The 13,140-nt window shown below is 36.7% G+C and overlaps 1 protein-coding gene across 3 annotated transcripts in view; it reads left to right on the top strand.

Moving 5' to 3' along the window:
- Nucleotides 1–12,131, top strand: part of ATX2 (trithorax-like protein 2) — a 40,154-nt gene extending 28,023 nt beyond the window's left edge. The window contains exons 25-27 of one of the 3 annotated variants that reach the window (XR_009439857.2): nt 6,611–6,650; nt 10,078–10,217; nt 11,811–12,131. The gene's annotated coding sequence lies outside the window, so the exon portion shown is untranslated. Of the gene's footprint in view, nt 1–6,610; nt 6,655–10,077; nt 10,218–11,810 lie in introns of all 3 variants that reach the window. The other 2 variants (XR_009439855.2, XR_009439856.2) reach the window with 2 other exon arrangements.
- The last annotated feature ends 1,009 nt before the right edge of the window (nt 12,132–13,140 follow it).

The raw sequence follows: 13,140 nt of genomic DNA, 5'->3' as shown, positions 1-13,140 counted from the left end.
AAAAATTCCTCCTTTTGACCCGACCTGGCTTCATAGTAAAAAAGAAAAAAGAAAATTAAAACAATTCATTTACAAAGGTGTCGTATCACCTAAATGACGCTTTATGGTGAAGACTATATAAAGCCTATATCATTCGTCTCAAAACCTATACAACCAAAATCGAAAAAGGTTAGCCAACCCTAAAAGAATTCCACTATAGAAGAACAATTGTTACAGCCTCTCTATACTTACAAAACCTTTGTAATTAGATATAGGCTTGAAACCCTAGCAAATGACTGATTTGCCTGCCACTATGGTGGTTCTAGGAATCTCTTCTACGAATGAACTTGCTCGCTACAACGGGGAACTCCGATAACTGACGGTTTTTTGTGGTTTGATTAAGACTAACAAGGAGAGATCGGTATCTTTGTTTTGGCTCATGAGGCTTAGAACACTCAAAAGGGTCGGAATAGCTACACACTCTTAAAAGGGTATGTAATGGCCGCACATCCGTATAGAAAAATCGTGTTAAACAAGGCTTATATAGGTAGGGTAAAACTTGGGATAAACAATGAAAGTCGTGCTATGAGAGAAACAATTTGCTGCATGTTTCTAGAGCGGTGGTTGATCGTACTCTCAGGTTTTAGTATTACACTTGGTGCACAAGTTCGATCGATCGGGAGTCGGTTGAAGTCTTTGCACCAGATTTTCAAGTTTCGATTGACAATTCTTTTTGACCTAGTAAACATTGGATTGGAATTTTTTTGTGAAATACAAATTCTAGCTATTTAAATCTATTTTACTCTAATAGGTCTGCTGGGTTCAGGATTATCAATATCCTAGACTGCATTCATAAAATTGAATTCTTGAACCAGATTCTACCCTAACTCAACTACTACAAAATACAACTTGAAACCCCCACGTTTTGACACTTGAATTTGCCAAACAAGAGTAAATTAATGTTCATATTAAGACACCACTTCTAGCCCAAATGTCTAAGCTAATGGGGTTGGGTGCACTTAGGTATATTAAGTACTATTTTTCTTTATACTTTATTAATGTGGGACACAAACCTCACAAGTGCGTGCACAACAAATCTTCCATCACTTCTATGTCTCTTCCACATTGACTGAACTCCCCCTCGCACAAGAGTGTCATGAGCACTCCAAGAGAAACAATAGTCTTTTTAACGGAGTCTAACCAAACGCGTTAAACCAAGACATTTGTATTTGCAGCAAAGGAAGCTAACCATGGGCTCTAATACCAATTGTTGGCGAGATAGACGTCAAGGGAGTGAAACAACAGTAAATTGATATACATATTAGGACACCACTTCTAGTCCAAAAGCCTAAGCTAATGGGCTTGGGTCCACTTAGGTATATTAAGTACTATTTTTCTTTATATTTTATAAATATGGGACACAAACCTCACAAGTGCATGCACAACAGAACTACTTTCTATTACGTTGGTGAACCAAACGTATCTTCCTGAGACATGCACACAACCATTAAATGCATAAAGAACAGATGCAGAGGAGAAACAATATAACATCAATAATATGCATATAAAACATGAGCTAGAAATCTTCCCCTAAGCCTATTCCTCATATGAATACTTCCTCCTTTTGTCACAAAATGACAAAGGTGAAAATAGTAACAGTAATAAAAAGGGAAGAACAACACACCAAGAAACATAAAGGAAACAGAGTGTAGGGTGTGTGGTGAAAAAGTGCATGGAGCTAGCTATGCAAACCTAAGCACAACTAAGAATGACTTAGGCTGAAACACAACCAAGTGTACATAGTCCCCAAGGGGTAGCTCAATCGGCTGTGAACCATACCTCATGAAGTGGAGGTCACTAGTTTGAATCTCTTCCCCCCTTCCCTTGTATGGACATGTTAAGTGTACATGGGAAGACCTGGCTTCACTCAAAAAAAAAAAAAAATGCATGAACAGAACATGATTTGGAATACAAGGCTTAAGATAAAGATGTAAATATGCTTAAATTTTATGAAAGCATCTCCTCCTTCAACATCTATTTCAACTTAAAAGAGCGAGCTTAAAGCTTTATTTTGTGTGCGGGTCAAGCTGCATGTATTAGTGTATGAACTCATTTGTGTCAAATAAGTACTTCCCAAAGGTCAACAGTCAAACCAAAATACTAGGATCGAGGGACATAAAATCACTCCCCCTATCATTGTTCAAAAAAATATACTTAGGTTTTGTATTGAAGATGGTGAAGAATGATTTAAGATGACAAGAACAGGAGGTGGTGTCCAGACATGGTGCAGACCTGAGAGCACATGTTCTTTGCCATGTTTCCTCGTGTTTGGACATGCTAAGTTATTGAAGGCTGATGTTCGGACATGGGCTAGACCGAGAGTACATGTTCTCTAACATGTCCACGTTCGGACATCACTTCAAGTGATGCATTTTGACTGTCAGAAGGCATGTTCTCTAACATGTCTGGACATGTTAGAGAACATGCCTATGTCAGAATGCATCACTTGAAGTGATGTCTGAACGTGGCGGAGATCCTAGAGTGCATGTTCCCAATCATTTGCGACGTGAAGGCACGAAACCCTAATTATGTCTAGACGTTGCCGTGCATAATCGATGCGGTGCTTGGTGGTATTAAGCACTGCTATTTTGTGTACTCATACACATGGTGCTTAGGGTTGCGTGGCAAGAGGTTGTTTGTGTGAAGTGAAGAATCTTGGAGTTTGATTAAACCATGGTGTTGCTGCATCAATTATTCATCAACGGAAGTCTACCTGTAGGTCGGTAAGGAAATCATAACAAGTCTGACCAGTAAGGAACCAGAGCCTACTGAGGAAGCAAGGAGGTGAGTGAGGAGCTTATCTTCGCACAGAGTCTAGAACTACAAGGGCTGTACGTGGCTTGTCTGTGTAATTATTCTTCTTAGTAATTTCTTGGGTTTGGTTGCCCTAGAGAGATTTTTCCTTTGAAGTGTCGAAGGTTTTCGTCTTTGTCAACAAAGAAATTGGTGTTGATGTTTTATTTGTTTTTGGTGCTTTGATATTCTTTAAGGTTGCAGGATTTTTATTTGAGATATATTATTGCATTGTGTTTGTTGCTCATAGTGTTTGGGGTCTAAACAATATTTTTGAATTGGAATCAGAGCTAGTGCACTCTGTTGAAATTAATTTTCTGAGTGTGACTTTTGCTATCATGGAATCAACCTTGCAAGTTGTGTTAGGTGTGAGCGATGGCATGAAAAGTGAGAACATTGAAAAACCTCTAAGAGTCTCTTGACTCTTACTCTGTATAGTTGCCTAAGGATGACTCTAAAGAGGTTAATGGTGGGTAGTTTTACAACAACAATCTATTTGAGAAATTATCAAAGATGAGCAAAAGAGGTTTTAAAAAACTCATAAAGATTGACATGAGAGAGAACGCTAGATCTCTGATTTTTCAAAAAAACTCATGAGATTTGTGATGCATTGCAAAGTGAACATTTTGTTGAAGAACAAGGTCACAATTCTTGAGAAGGAATTGAGTGAAACTAAGGATTCTGTCAATAGACTCTCAAGTGTTCATTTGAAAAATCCCAAGGGGTTGGATCAAGTGTTAAGCACCTTGGTCTTGGTGTCATTCTCATTAGGTCTAAGGTTTGAATCCCCTTGAGTGCGAACAATTTTTTAGGGGCCAGCCTGCTATTGAAGCTCGAGTATTACTTGATTCGTGTGAAGGGGGTACTTTGCATGGGTTTGAGGTTTATCCAACGTGAGTGGGTACACGAAACGGCCCTCGCCTTGAAGAGGTTCCTCGTTTGGAGCCTAGGACCTAGGCTGACCACAACATCATTGGTACCAAGTGGATCTTCAAGAACAAATCTGATGAACATGGTACGATTGTGAGAAACAGGGCTTGTTTGGTTGCACAAGGATATACTCGAGTAGAGGGTATTGATTTTGACAAGATGTTTTCCCCAGTTGCTCGCCTTGAGTCTATACAGTTTCTTTTTGCAATTTTTTGTCACATGAAGTTCAAGTTGTATCAGATGGATTCGAAGAGCGCATTCCTGAAAGGACTTCTGCAAGAAGAAGTATATGTGGCTTAGCCAAAATCATTTATTGACCATTATCATCTAGATCATGCCATCAAGTTAAAAAAGGCACTTTATGGGTTAAAGCAAGCGCCTTAAGCATAGTATGAGATGCTCATGGCCTCTCTTGGACCGTGGGTTTTTTTGAGGACATACTGACCGAACCCTCTTTCCCAGAAAAAAGGGGAATCATCTGTTGATTGACCAAATATACTTGGATGACATTGTGTTTGGGGCCACGATCGATTCTCATGCTCATGATTTTGCTTCAGAAATGAGTATGATTGGAGAGCTTACTTACTTTTTGGGCCTTCAAGTCAAGCAATCTAAAGAAGGCATGTTCATATCCCTATCCAAGTATGCTAAGGATCTTGTCAAGAGATTTAAATTGAATGGAAGGAGCCATGCACGCACTCCCATGAGCACAAGTACCGAACTTGGTGCAGATCTAGCACATAAAAGTGTTGATCAAACACTTTATCAAAGTATGATTAGGAGTCTTTTCTATCATTGCTAGTAGACCAGATATGTTAGAGTTTGTGCGAGGTTTCAGGCAAATCCCTAGTGTTATGTTTTTAGCGTTGGCTAATTCGGTGCCCAAAATACTTTGATGTATTTTGGCAGTTCTATTCGCCGTCCTATTTCAATTTGAATTGGTAGTTCCAACATTGACCTTGCTAGAGGAAAACAATCATAACTTTTTATTTTGAAATCCGATGTACGTAAACTTGGTGGCATTAGAAAGCTAATTCAAAATGCTAAAATTTTGTTTTTCATGAAAAGTTTCCAATTCCAAAGATTAAGGGGTCAGAACGGGCTGTAAAGAGAAGACTGAAAGTTGGATCACAGAAAACTTGTTCCAGTTTGAACTGGGCATTAACCATTTTGAGCAGGAGCCAAAAATCTACAAGGTAACCAACTTTAAGATTTTATGGCAACTTTGTCAAGTCTATGTAAAGGCTTTTGGAGCATGATTTTTATGGGGATTGGAGGCAATATTTCCAAAGAACAAAGAGCCTTTTTTTTTTTTTTTTTTTTTTCACATGCTAAGAAAGAAAATTTCGGTTTTTTTTTTTGCTTTGAATTGCTCCTATCTTAGAGTCTTTGTTGTAAACCACAACCGTTCATCAATAATAATTGAAGTTTCTCGGAGGTCAAGTAGAAGAATTTTCCAGACATTTTAAGGAAACTACTACGGTAATAGACAAGCGAATCATTTGTCTAATGCAAGAAAGTGTAAACTTCAAAGATTTCGTAATTGTGAACTTATATTTTCATTCTTCTATAGCGAATTGATTTCATGAGTTTGACTATCTTGGAGTGGTTTTACTTTTGAAGAGTTCTTCAAAAGGTTTCCATTTTGTTATTAAATTACTTGTGTTGATTGATTTATCGCTTTCATTATATTTGGTGAAAGTTTGTTTGGGTGCTTATTTTTAAATTTTGCGTTATTTTTATAAACACCCATTCAACTCCCCTTCTAGGTGTTATTGGAGTTTTGAGCTATAATTTTCAGCAAGGAATCTCACATGGCTACAGTGAATTATGGCGTATGGTATTCTAGAGATACCAATATGGATCTAGTTGGCTATGTAGATGTTGATTAGGCTAGCAATGTTGCTGATAAGAAAAGCAACTCTCGCTGATGCTTTTGTGCATGGGCAAATCTTGTGGCATGGATGAGCAAAAAACAAAACTTTGTCTCTATTTCCATTGTTGAAGTAGAGTATATATGTGGATGAAGAAACTGTTGGCGGACTATGGATTTGATCAAGACACTGTGATGATTTGTTGTGACAACAAAAGTGCAATCAACATCTCAAAGAATCATGTGCGCACTCTTGGACCAAGCGCATTGATGTTAGGTGTGATGTTATTCGTGGTTTGGTTGAGAATAAATCAATTGCATTGGAGTTTGTGTCCACTGGCGACTAATTGGCTGAGCTATTTATCAAAGCATTGGATGGTCATCGCTTTGGATCTCTTAAGCAAGCCATTGGGGTCTGTGAACTTAGTTAAAGTTCACCATACATGTCTAGGAAGGGTTGCCATGTTGCGTTGGTTGTCCTTTGGCATGTTTTTGTGTTGTGTTTTTTGTTGCATCCTAATTTGTATTGTTGTTTTTGTGCTCCTCCCTTTTGAAGTTCTTAGTCATAAGATGACATGTTGCATTCATCAATTCCTAATTGATATTTCTTGAATATATCTCACACAATGAGTCTGATGTGGGTAATGTTTTCATACTTACAAGGCGTCTGATGGAGTATGATATATCTTTCTTGGTGTGTGCAAATTGCTATTCATCTGAATTGTTCTTTGGTGTATCTATCATGATTGATTGATTTAATGTTTTTTTACATTATTCAATTTGGTGTATTTATTATGGATGATGGGATAGATTTATATGTTTCATATCATGGCGTATCAATGTATGAAATATTTTGTCTATCAATTTTTTTTGTTGGTATTGAAATTTTGCAGCATGTTTTGAATTTTGAATTTTTGGACTATTTCAATACTTGCTTTATTCCTATGCGCTTAATGAGTTTGTTCAGTGTTTCAGGAATTTCAATCAAGACTATGTCATACCTATTTGTGGTTTGGTAGGTTAGTTTTTGAGTTTTGGGGGGAAATTTGTAATTCATAATTTTGTCGCTAAATGGTCAAAAAGAAAATTTGTTAGGTTCTTTGGTTGGCTCATTCGGTGTCCAATACATGTTGTGTTTATTGGGACATGGGTAGTTGCTACACTTGGGTTTGTATTGAAGATGGTGGAGAATGCTTCAAGAAGATATGTACTGCAGTTGGTGTCCGGACATTGTCCAGACCTGAGAGCGCATGATCTTTGTCATGTCCCCTAGTGTTCGGACATACTCAATTATTGAAGACTAGTGTTCGAACATGGGCTAAACATGAGAGTACATGTTCTCTAACATGTCTGGACATGCTAGGGAACATGCCTAAGTCAGCAAGCATCACTGGAAGTGATGTTCGAACATGGATGTCACATATTCGAACATGATGGAGATTCGAGAGTGCATGTTCCCTACCATGTGCGTCGCTCTCCAGAGATGAAGGCATGTTAGGCTTGAAACCCTAATCATGTTGTCATTACTGAAAATGGAGGATGATGGAATGAAATACTTATTCATATTCTTTAGTTTGGTGGCCACACATATTTCATAATTGAAATTTGACTAAAATTACTAAAAAGTTCATATGATTTTTGATTTTTCCAAAAAAAAAAAAAAAAAAAAACTTGAACGTTGGGTAGCCACCAACCATCCACATCAAACCTTGGGGTGGCACTGCCATCCCACCCCTGTTAAGAATCCAGGGTGGCCACAACCACTCCTAGAGCCCTCCAAGGGTGGTTGGCGCCACCCCTAGGTGTCGTCAAGGGTGGCCACAGCCACCGCTAGTGTGAATCGGGGGTGGCGCGGCCACCCACACGTTTAACATTTTTCTTAATTTATTATTTATTATTTAATTTTTAAGTTTGAAAGAAAACTTAAAAAAAAAAACAAAATAGTTTTTTTGGAAAACTCGGTCTATTCCCTTAGGAATAGCTATTCTAATTTTTTAGAGGAATAGTTATTCTTCTTTGTAAAGGAATAGTTATTCCTAGGAATGGATCTTTACAAAATGAAAGAATGGCTTCTTGGGGTCTATTCTACAAACCAAATATGACCTAAGTCTTTTTTAAAGGTTGTTTTGGACATTCTTTGATGTATCTCTTGCACGTTTTTCAAGAAGCTTCATAGGAGTTCAGAGAATTTGGTGTTACCAAGCACTTATATTTTTTGTACTCATACATGGGTATCTTAGGATTGTGTTCCAAGAGGTTGTTCACTCGAAGTGAAGACTCTTGGAGTTTGATCAAACCATGGTGTTGTTGTATCAACTATTCATCAACGAAAGTCTACAGGTAGGTCAATAAGGAAAGTATAAGAAGTCTAACCAGTGAGAGGTGAATGAAGAGCTCATTTGTGCTCAGAGTCTAGAACTATAAGGGTCGTAAGTGTCTTGTCTGTATAATTATTCTTCTTAGTATTTTTTGGGTTTGGCTGTCCTAGAGAGGTTTTCCTTTAAAGTGTCAAAGCTTTTCCTCTTTATCAACTAAAACATTGGTATTTGATGTTTGATTTGTTTTTGGTGGTTAGATTATCTTAAACTTTGCGGAATTTTTATTTTGAGATATATTACTGCGTTGTGTTTGTTGGTTATAGTGTTTGGGGTCTAAACATTATTTTTCTAGTTTGAATGTTCGCCTTTTGCATCAGCATGAACATCATATTTTTCTATAGAAACATAAGAATCTCTATTTTTGGTCATGCTAATAATGTTCAACTTTTTCTATAGTGCATGTGTGCATTAATGATAAGGGTAGCTCAATTTAGAACAAGTCCGAAGGTCATCTAGTTTATGGTCAATTTAACCCTCAAGATTATACTATCCTCACGAATGGTACTAAACACTCACACGTGCAACCAAACTGAAATTCATTTTGAAAGGTGTGCATAAATAGATACAAGCATTAGCTACTCTTTATGCACTACTTATACACCATTGTGTAAAATGATTCCAAGAAAAAAAACTCCTCTTACATTATTCACATGCAAGGAATTCACTTATTGATATCTAAGCTTTAAGTTCAAAAAAGGAGTTTTGAGCATTCAAGAAAGACACTTTTTTTTTTTTAGAATTTGAAATTAATCCAAAATAAAAATGAAAAATACACTAAGATGAAATGCAAAAACAAATAAAAAACATACAAAATGAATGAACATGCATGTGTACATGACATGCCCTAGGATGATGAATGAAACTCTAAATGCAATGAACCATGAACACCTAAGTCAAAGCAGAAACACCAGTACCTCCTTGATGGTGGGTGGTGCTTTTTTACTTCTACTGATATGAACAGTTTGTTTCCCAGAAAGACTAGTAAATGTAGACAATTTAGTCAACATACCTCTAATGAACTTGGTTTAGTGTGCTAAGACTTGGACTTGATTAGCTAGGCCCCTTTGATTATTCCTAGGGTAGGGATTTTAAGACAAATGTTTTTGGGATCTAAGCTGAAAATAATTTGGTCAAATGCGACTGTAATTGATGGAAAACTATGATGGAGCTACTGATTTTATGTAGCTCATTCCTCTTCCTTCATTCATTAATAAAGCCAAAATACAAGAATATTTTATGACAGCCATAGGGACAACTCACTAGGACACATGACCTTCTTCTAGAAGGTTTACACATCACTCCCTATTCTATTTTGGAAATTACATATTATTTCACCATTTATTCTTAACACTCCCCCTTAACTGGAGCAAATATATCATATCAGCCCAGCTTGAAACTGACAATTTCTAGTCACCATGACAAAGAGACTTGGCAAACACATCAACAAGTTGATCTCCATATTGTACAAAAAATATAGAAATATCTCAACTCAATATTTTATCCTGAATGAAATACAAGCAACTTCAATGTGCTTTGTTCTCTTGTGGAACACTGGGTTAGATGCAATTTGAACAACAACCTGATCAAACTTACAACCTTAATAGCTTCATTGAGATTTTATTTTATTTTGTGTTTTGGCTGGTTTTTTTTTTAAAAAATTCTTTTTCAGCAAAGTGAAATCCACATTCATTCTTTGCTTTCATTCTTTACTTTTGTCTAGCCATTCACTTGTCATGAAGAACTTTATGGTGCTCTAATGTTACATGTATACTGAGTTTTTAGTGGAAGCAATGCCACACAAATTAATATATATTTTTTGGTAGGGGGATCTGGATTTTAGATTGTTACTGGCTTACCTATTGTATTTTTTCTTCTGTGCTGCCAAATTGCTATTCAAGAGTTATAAGTGTCAACGGTGACGAGCATATAATTATATTTGAAAAGAGAGAGATTAAGAGATGGGAGGAACTCACATATATATGATTATAGGTTTTTTTCATGTCCAAATGCTGTTTTCTTTCGTTTTTTCTTTAGGTGCTGAACTTTTTTATCTTTGTATTACAGATTTTTTGCAATTGATGAGCATGTTATTGTGGCTTCCCAAGATGCCGAGGTGTAGTTAATGACATTGAATCAGAAGAGCGAGCAGCAAAGCTATATGAACCTCGCACTGAATTAATAGATTGGAGAGGAGAATGAGAGAGGTAAGCAAACATTATATCAGATCTTTTTGTCCTCTCATGTCTCTTTGTTTATGGAATTTCCTTAAGATTTGCTTGATTCTAGTTTGGGTATACAAGTCATGAAATAAGTTTATACCTTGTACATTATGTCCTGCTTTGTCAGAATATCAGTAATTGATTTATGCTGCATCTAGATTCTTAATTGATTATGTAAACAATTGGGAGAGAGAATAACTGTGGCTGTGAAAGATAACTACATTTATTAGTGTATAATGAAGACTAACACCTCTCACCTGTAGTCATAGTTATAGGTCATTTTTTTTAATTGGAAAAATATGTTTTGTTAAAAGAGAATATGTTGTGGAGTGGTGAAATACTAAGAAATAATCCAAAGTTTTAGATGCAATGAGAAGTGAAAATCATTAAGCTGCACACAATGTGGGATGAAATGGGACTTTGCAGTCATTGCTTCTTTTTGTCGAGAACCCTAAATGACCCTTGTGAACAGGGTCAGTCTACGTTGTACTTATCCAAGGAATATATTCCAATTTTGATCCTTGTTAAGAAATCGAATCACTAAGTGTATCAAAACACAAGCCCATACGTTTTTCCTTTTTCGGTCCATTGTATGGACTATGCAACAAGAGACAGTCCTCTTAAAATCTACCTCCCTTGGTGTAGGAGGGATTCAATCCCCAGCCTCTTGACAAGAGGCTGCTACCAATTTAGCTGGTTGTCACCCACAAACAATAACCTGTACATTACAAATGGATATTGGGCATATCAAAATCTGAAGGCACATACATTGCTAATGGTTCATATATTGAACAGATGCATCTACATACATGTTAGAGCCTATATATTTTTTACAAGGTTCTGTCGTGGCACCCATTTAGTTTAGGCACCAAGTAAAGGCCATAATTGATGTGAGATGGAGGGATTGAGTGATAGGAAGAGGGAAAACGTAGGTGCAGTTCCTCAGTTGGGAGCTAAAATTGTTAAAGCAGGAAGTGAGAAGCCACTTGGCCACTTTTTTTCTCCCAAAAGTGGAAGGATTCGGAGGGAAAGAATGCGGCAGTTGGTAATGCACATTTTGGCATCATCACTTGGGACATGTATGAAGAGCTTTGAAACTATTACACTTTGAAAATTGTGATTGGCCCCAATCTTGAATTAATAAGTGAATATCTCAATTCAATAGAAAGTTCAATTTAGAAGTGCTACACTTCCCAAATTTTTTTTAGGAGTTCTACACTTCCGATTTTTTTTTTTTTTTCCAAAATTTACTCCCCAAATGATGTGTCACAATTGCATAAGATAGTGACACATTTTTCAAAATAATAAATTACATAGGATTGTAATTTATTTTTAAGACAAATACATTGACAAACAACTCAAAATACAAAATATTTTTCACCTTTACGTCACACCTCCCAAAACACATTTTCCAGCTTAACATATTGGTTCATGTCATTTATCTTGTCTACGTAGGGATGGCTGCAACCCTTTCCCTATGTGTCTAGTCCTGGTCCTTCCTGCTTTTCCATGGCTGATATCTCTTGACTAGCTCACCATGTTCTCTGTACTGATGCTTCTTCCCTTTTCCTTTTGCAGAAGTTTCTCATTATAAAAATAGGCTCATCTGAGATCCTTCTGAAGACAGATCGTTTCCTCCCAACAATCTGCTCATCATCTGTAATTTGATCAATGCAGATAGGGTTGTAGTGCTCTGATCTTTTTTGGTCTGAACTAACTTGAGAATGGTGTCAGAAAAAATTCTAACAAAATTTGAATTTCCATGATTCAAGAAGTACTTTGGTTTATCTTAAACTTCTACCATAGGCATACATTTGTTTATGCCAATGGCATAACTTTTGTAAAAATGCAATTATAATGTTATAAAATAATTATTGATCATTGAAGCTTTCAGTGACCTGTCTCTCACGTTTTATTTCTTTTTTAAATTTTGTTTTCACCTAATCAATTGCGTTGGTGAGCTGCTCTACATTAGGGCCAGGGAAGTCTAATTCTCCTCAGTAAAATGTTTAGTATCTAGTACATTTTTTTTTCTGAAGATCATTTACATATTATTTAGAGCCCCAATGCTTTGATCCAGGGTGGATGGTTTCTCTATATATTTCTAGCAGAATGTGTTGTATGTGTATGGAATTAGTAAAGGTTGGCTTGAATAAGCTATACCATTTTATTTTAGTGATAAATTGTTATTATCTTCAGCATAATTGCGTGCCATGATACTTTTGACAATTTACATGGACATGCATGGGATTAGGGGTGTGTATTTTAGCCAAATTCTGTCCCACACCCGCATTCGACCTGCGTGGGTTGGATTCGACAAGGCCGGATCAAGAGGCTGAAGGGATTACTAATTTCCGACCACTTTGGGTCAGAAGGTGGAAGAGGGGAAAAAGTTCCGCCTTTCAACCTGACCTGGCTTCATAGTAAAAAAGAAAAAAGAAAATTAAAAAATTAATTTACAAAGGTGTCGTATTGTATCACCTAAATGACGCTTTATGGAGAAGACTATATAAAGCCTATCTCATTCGTCTCAAAACGTATACAACCAAAATCGAAAAAGGTTAGCCAACCCTAAAAGAATTCCACTATAGAAGAACAATTGTTACAGCCTGTCTATTTTTACAAAACCTTTGTAATTAGACATAGGCTTGCAACCCTAGCAAATGACTGATTTGCCTCCCACTGCAGTGGTTCTTGGAACCTCTTCTACGAATGAACTTGCTCGCTACAACATGGAACTCCGATAACTGATGGTTTTCTGTTGTTTGATTAAGTCTAACAAGGTGAGATTGATATCTCTGTTTTGGCTCATGAGGCTTAGAACACTCAAAAGGGTCGGAATAGCTACACTCTCAAAAGGGTATGGAATGGCTGCACATCCGTATAGGAAAATCGTGATAAACAAGGC

Source organism: Corylus avellana, chromosome 4, assembly GCF_965113065.1.
Source record: "Corylus avellana chromosome 4, dhCorAvel1.hap1.2, whole genome shotgun sequence".
Lineage (NCBI taxonomy): Eukaryota > Viridiplantae > Streptophyta > Magnoliopsida > Fagales > Betulaceae > Corylus > Corylus avellana.
This window is presented reverse-complemented; position numbering and strand designations above follow the sequence as displayed.